Source organism: Aptenodytes patagonicus, chromosome 10 (genome assembly GCF_965638725.1).
Source record: "Aptenodytes patagonicus chromosome 10, bAptPat1.pri.cur, whole genome shotgun sequence".
NCBI classification, from domain to species: domain Eukaryota; kingdom Metazoa; phylum Chordata; class Aves; order Sphenisciformes; family Spheniscidae; genus Aptenodytes; species Aptenodytes patagonicus.
The window spans coordinates 24,894,817-24,901,574 of record NC_134958.1 but is presented as its reverse complement, the minus strand read 5'-3'; the positions used below and the strand labels follow the sequence as shown (position 1 = coordinate 24,901,574).

Sequence of the window (6,758 nt, the reverse complement as noted above, 5' to 3'; positions counted from 1 at the left end):
CTATTCCACCAATGCACCCGGCTGTGTATTGCCTCTTCCACTTCCAGTGTAGAGCCTGGCCTCGTTCTTGCTCCTTCATTTCACAAACCGGCCGGCCTCCTCCTTCCAGCCCCTAGCACGCACGCTTCCTCAACCTGCTCCTCATGCTCACCCCCTCAACTGTGAGCACCTTCCTCACTTGCAGTGCAGGCAGACAGACACTGCCAGATGCACCACCTCCACACTGGCGCATTAACACCATTTTCCAAATATTCCTGCTACAGAGGTAAAACGGAATCAGAGCTACTTTCATCTAGTGATGGAAATGATCACTTTTGCAGATTGTTTCGCTTTCTGGTCCCTGCTCAGGCATTGCACATCTCGTGCAAGTGCTGGCAAAAAGATTCAGACAAGAATACTCCAACCAAAACTACGTCTCTCCTATCTCACTCCAAGTCACCTCCCATTTCCTCTCCCTTTCCACTCCACACTTGCCAACACCCAGGCTCCACCTTTCCATTTCCATGAATCTCTCTCAATCTTACAAGCCATTCCCCTTGCACAACAACAACCTGCATGGCAGTCATGGTCTTTTTTCAAGGGTTGACACCACCCGACGTCCCCAAGAGGCTGGACATCCTGCCGAGAGGTCACCATCTCCCCTGCAGGAGTGTTCCCACCCTAGCACTCACAACAGGCTTGGAGCTCCCCTCAGATAAATTTGAGAAGCAAATACCAGGTGAGATCAGGCTCTTAAGTTCTGCTCAACAGAACCATACCCCACAACTACCCCACAACAGACCTCACAACTACCACCATCCCTGGTTGTCTCCACGCAGCTGCCTTCCCTTCTTCCCTGGAAGCAGTCACGACCAGCTGGGGAGTGAAAGCATCCCCTGTGGCAGGATATCCCAGATACCTGGCTGAGGGCAAGGCGCTGGGAGCTGCAGCTATAGCCTGGGGTTACGCCCCTCAAGACCTTTGGAAGCCTGGTACTTGTCATGCTCAGTGGAGGTTCCAACTGCAAGGTTTCCAGTGGAACATTGCCTTGAAACTTGCAGCTGTCATTGCAGAGGGCATGTAATCAGCAGGGCAGAGAGGGTTGGAGCAGGTAGTTGTGGCCGAGTGGTGAAGGCGATGGACTAGAAATCCATTGGGGTTTCCCCGCGCAGGTTCGAATCCTGCCAACTACGGGGCGCAGTCCCCTTTTGGGCTGCCTGCAGTTAACCCCGCTGCAGCCGTGGGACTCTGCTCCACACTGTACCTGGTGCCCAGGGAGACAGTAAAACCCACTTGCCTACAGCACTTGGCCTCGCCCGTCCCCGTCCCACCCCTTGAAATTCTTGGATGGATGGATGGGAAATCCTGCTCCCATTGACAAGGTAGGCAAGTTGGGGGAAGAGAATGGACCAGTGCTGAGAATGAGCCATGAAAAGAGGTCCACTGTTGTTGGTTGTTGAGCAGAAGTTAAGAGCCTGATCTCACCTGACATCCCAAGCAGCACAGCCCCACCAGCTCTCCTCCCTACACCTGAAGCTACAGCAGCTCATCTCCAAAGAGAGCTTGCACAACATGGCCCTCATTGCTAAAGATGAAGGGAGGACACCTCATGCATAGCAGGCAGAGCACAGCACAGACGTCCATCCACAAGGCAGTGGGTGTCCTGGGGCCAAAGGTATCTCTCCCTTCCCATCAGGCAGCTCAATTCCCAACTTCAATGCCACAAGCAAGGATGTCCAGGACTCTGCAGGTGTGGCGGAGGACAAGGCTGGTGCTACTTCAGGGTGGAGCAGTGAGATGGACTAAACGACGTGGGGCCTTTTTCCATCCTAGTCTGTTCAGATCATGCTGACAAGATGAGGCAACCAAAACTGATGACTGAGACAGCTTGTCCGGGGTCTTCATCACCAGCTTTACCAGACCCCTGGTTTTAAGACAAGGCCCTGCCTGGCTTTACCCTGGAGAGGCGTTTGGAGCCAGGCCTGTGCTTGGATCCCGGGCACAGCATCTGGCCTGGTCACTACATGGTGGGAAGGGAGGGCTCGGTGATGCTGCGCCCCTCCAGAGCCCTGCAATGCCCAGGTCTCCCAGGGGGCTGCAAGAGGGCCTGATAGTGCTATGTCTTCCTGCAAATGTCACTGGGGATGAGAGCGGGGTGGTTTTTGCCCATCTACCCTGTGCCTTTCCCCTGTGGGTATCCAAGTGAAGCCCTGGAAGTTCTCCCAGGCTTTGCTTTCCCCGCTGTGTGCATGTACCCTTCTTGGGCAGGCAGTGTGGTGGTCCCAGGGCATGAAGGAAAGTTCCCTCAGCCTCACAGTGAAATGTACCTGAGTCTGGAGCAGCCTCGGGAGAGAAAAGGGCACTCTCACTGAGGGAGAGGCCACTTTGGGGCAGAAGGGGACAGCGTGTCCTGGAAGAAAGGACCAGGGTTTGAAGTCAGCCAGGACTGTCCCAGCAGAGGAAGGCAGTCCAGCATGTGCAACCCATAACAAGCTGCTTTGGGCCCTCCTGCCAGCTCTTCCCTCTGTTGAATATCATCCCCTGCCCTCTCTCTTGGTCCCCTCCTTCGGCAAGGTCAGCAGCTCGGCTGCGACTGCAACCAAGAATAAGGATATCTGGTTGTTAATGGCTGCTTAGTATGAGCTACAAGGTGAGCAACAGGAGAGGCAATAACTTACTCAGGCTGTCCAACACGGGGGTGAAGGGAGGCAGCAGCAGAGGCCGCAAGTGCAAGCATCGAGCCACTGATCGCTGGGCCATGAATGTACTCTGTGAGGTGCAACGTTGATGAGGTTCTGCTGGAAACTTCATGGAGGTCCCATGGTGTAATGGTGAGCACTCTGGACTCTGAATCCAGCGATCTGAGTTCAAATCTCAGTGGGACCTCAACCTTTTGGCTCTCTGGGGGCTTTCCTCAGCATGCTTACACCTTAACAGCCTTGCTGTTGGGTCAATTGTTTGATGCGCTCCCATCTTTCCTTCCTTTCCTGTGCTGCCAGCCCTGGGACTGACATCAGGGCCCCTTCTCCTGCCCTGTGCCCAACAAACCTCTGCAGTCTTCCTGAGCAATGGCCCCTGTGCCCTCTCTGCTCCCTTGGTCTCAATGGCTGCTCGTGGATGAGGGGGTCCAGCAGTGGCTCACCAAATCACACAACAGCTGAGGTGGAGATCATGCAGTCCAAGCCCGGCTCAAAGCAGGGTCAAGTAGAGGAGGCTGTTTGGGGCCTTGTCTGGTTGGATGTTGGGCATCTCCACAGATGGAGACTCTACAACACTCCCTGGGCAAACGTTTTCCATGTTTGACAACCCTCACACTAAAACAGGGATACTGTGTGTGGCATTGCATGGATTTCCACCCCGTCCATTGCTTCTTGCGCTCTCTGTTTCTCTGAGGCTTTTCTGTCTCTCTTTTGCCTGCTTCTTTAGTTTTGATCCTCTGGTATCAGTTCAGGGCGCTCCACGCACAACTGGCAGTGCCCCATGCTTGGGGGTATGATTGATGCCATAGGACAGGGCTGGATCTCCCTCTTCCTTGCAGAGCAGGTGGCTAACTGAGGGAGGAGGAGAAGAAACCACCACGAGTCTCCAGCTATGCAGCACAAAGTCTTTAATGAGAAGGACGAAATACAGTGGCACAGGACAGAGACCAAGAAACACATCTGCAGGATTCGGGGAGGCACAGAGAATGGCCCATTTCCCAAGAACAAGCTCCACACAAAGCACTTGCCTTTTCTGCCCTACTCGGTGGCAATCCCAGCCCACCAAGAGCAGTCCCTAACTCCGGCACCCTCCCCCCATCAGCAGGAGGTTCAGCAAAGCAGAAGAGAACGAGCCCTTTCTCGAGGAGCTCAGAGCAAAGCAGAGCCAGAGGAGGCACGGCGAGGCCTGCCGTGCAGCGAGGAGCAGCGGGCCCAGGTCCCTCCTGCCACGTGGGATGAGGACACCCAGCCCATGGGCGAGTCATAGATATGCTCCTGCTGCTGCAGGGTCCCCGTCTTCCTTCCTGCTCCAATGGGCGTGATCCGCTGGCTTCAGCAGTTCAGATTGCATCGTGGGGGAGGCAGACAGAGCCCTGACCCCCCCAGACCAAGGGAGCCCCCAGAAGAGATGGGAACCCCGCCGGCGCTGAGGGAGCTCCCAACAGCAGCTGAGAGAGAGGATCCCACGGCTGTGCTCTGAGGGAAGGAGGTGAGGATGGGGCCCGGCAGGGTCACCACCACCGGGGAAGCCTCAATGACCACTGTCGAGTCAGCGCAGCGGGCGACACAGGGCTCACTGCAGCTGCTTGCAAGTGGGGTTGGGCCAGAGGCGCCGCAGGGGCCTGGGGGACAGGGTCTGAAGCAAGACATCTCTCGGTGAGGGAGGCAAAGCTGAAACACAGAGCAGAGAGGTAAAACAGACCCCAACATCAGCCTGCCTACCATTCCCTCAGCTCTCTCTGCAGATACACTTTGCTGCCCTCCATCTCCATTTCTTGCTCCACGTCCAGAAAGGGCCTGCAGCTGATCTTGCTAACACGCACAACAGGCGTGACAGCTCACCTTAAGGCTAGTTTTGAATGACTAGGAGCAAAGATGTGCCTAACTGGATCCTTATTACACCAAGACATCCTCCTGCATTTCCCGGTGCATTAGCACGGCTGAAGATGGATGAAATGATCCCAGCAGTAATTAACTGGGTTGAACAGGTGTCTCAGAAATCACCTCGTAAAAACACACACTGTGCCTGCAGCTCCCACAGCATCGTGCTGTCCGAGTTGCACAGCACAGGAAGGCTGACCCACTTTTGGGATAGGGCCCAGCAGAGTGGCTTCAAAGCACCTGTGGAAAGACTGATCATACCCCAGCCCCAGAACAAACATTGCTGCATTGAAGGAGGCACTGGATGCACGCGGCCATTTGGTTACAGACCATCTGCCGAAGGCAGAAATTCTGGTGGGCAGACCTCCCTGCAGCTCAGCCCCACTGATCCCCTTCTGCTTGAAAGAAACCCCCTCTTCCCAGCTCTCCCCAGCCAGCCCCATGAAAAGGAGGTGACAGCCCTTCAACAGTCCTATTGCAGGGCCAAGCTGAGGCAGCCCAAGCATCAACCTGAGTAGCCACCATGACAGCAGTTCAGCCCAAAGAGAGAGATGGAGCGGACTCAGGCTTACCTCGTTCCTCGAGGAAAGGGAGGCAAGAGAGGAGAGAGGAGGATGCGGAGCCTGGAGCAGCGCAGGCTTTTATGCTGTGTCCCAGAGCCCCACGGGGCCACAAGCATTCCTTGCTCATGATGCATCTAAAGACCTAGCAGTTGCCGCTTGCCGAGTCCCCGCTGGTGATTAAGCCCTTGCCTCTTTCATCTGACATGTTTTGCTCCCACTTCATTCCACCTAGAATCGTAGAATGAGTCATAGAATGGTTTTGGGTTGGAGGGGACCTTAAAGATCATCTAGTTCCAACCCCCGTGCCGTGGTCAGGGATACATTCCACTAGATCAGGTTGCTCAAAGGCCCATCCAACCTGGCCTTGAGCACTTCCAGGGAGGGGGCATCCACAACTTCTCTGGACGACCTGTTCCAGTGTCTCACCACCCTCATGGGAAAGAATTTCTTCCTCATAGCTTAGATAAATCTACCCTCTTTCTGTTTACAGCCATTACTCCCCGACCTATCAACACACTCTCTGATAAAGTGTCCCTCCCCAGGTTTCCTGAAGCTCTCTTGGGAGCCTGCTCTTCTCTAGGCTAAACTACCCCAACTCTCTCAGGCTGCCCTCATAGGGGAGGTGCTCCAGGCCCCTATCATCGTTGTGGCCCTCCCCTGGACCCGCTCCAGCAGGTCCGTGTCTGTCTTCTGCTGGGGGCCCTAGAGCTGAACACAGTACTCCAGGTGGGGCCTCAGGAGATCGGAATAGAGGGGCAGAATCACCTCCCTCGACCTGCTAGCCACGCTGCTTTTGATGCAGCCCAGGATACCATTGGCTTTCTGGGCTGCGAGCGCGCATTGCCAGCTCATGTCCAGCTTTTCATCCACCAATACACCCAAGTCCTTCTCCGCAGGGCTGCTCTCAATCCACTCATGGCCTAGCTTGTATCCATGCTTGGGATTGCCCTGACCCAGCTGCAGGACCTTGCACTTGGCCTTGTTGAACTTCAGGAGGTTCACACGGCCCCACCTCTCTAGCCTGTCAAGGTCCCTCTGGATGGCATCCCTTCCCTCTAGAGTATCAACCACACCACTCAGCTTGGTGTCATCCACAAACTTGCTGAGGGTGCACTCAATCCCACCGTCCATGTCCCCGACAAAAATGTTAAATAACACTGGTCCCACTACGGACCCCTGAGAGACACCACTCGTCACCGGCCTCCACCCGGACATCGAGCCGTTGACAACAGATCTTTGAGTGCAACCATCCAGCCAGTTCCTCACCCACCGAGTGGTCCACCTGTCAAATCCATGTCTCTCCATTTTAGAGACAAGGATATTATGTGGAACAGTGTCAAATGCTTTGCTCAAGTAGATGACGTCAGTCGCTCCTCCCTTATCCACCAGTGTTGTAACCCCGTCGTAGAAGGCCACTAAGTTTGTCAGGCATGATTTGCCCTTAGTGAAGCCATGTTGGCTGCCACCAATCACCTCTCTCTTTTCCATGTGCCTTAGCACAGTTTCCAGGAGGATCTGCTCCATGATCTTGCTTGGGCACAGAGGTGAGACTGACCGGCCTGCAGTTCCACGGGTCGTCTCTTTCTCCCTTTTTAAAAATGGGGGTTGTGTTTCCCCTTTTCCAGTCACCAGGAAT

The 6,758-nt window shown here is 55.0% G+C and overlaps 2 non-coding genes across 2 annotated transcripts; both read left to right on the top strand.

Moving 5' to 3' along the window:
• Positions 1-1,090: 1,090 nt before the first annotated feature.
• TRNAS-AGA (transfer RNA serine (anticodon AGA)) lies at positions 1,091-1,172 on the top strand. The gene has a single exon. It is a non-coding gene; the product is annotated as a tRNA-Ser (tRNA).
• Positions 1,173-2,793: 1,621 nt separating this feature from the next.
• On the top strand, positions 2,794-2,865 carry TRNAQ-CUG (transfer RNA glutamine (anticodon CUG)). The gene has a single exon. It is a non-coding gene; the product is annotated as a tRNA-Gln (tRNA).
• The last annotated feature ends 3,893 nt before the right edge of the window (positions 2,866-6,758 follow it).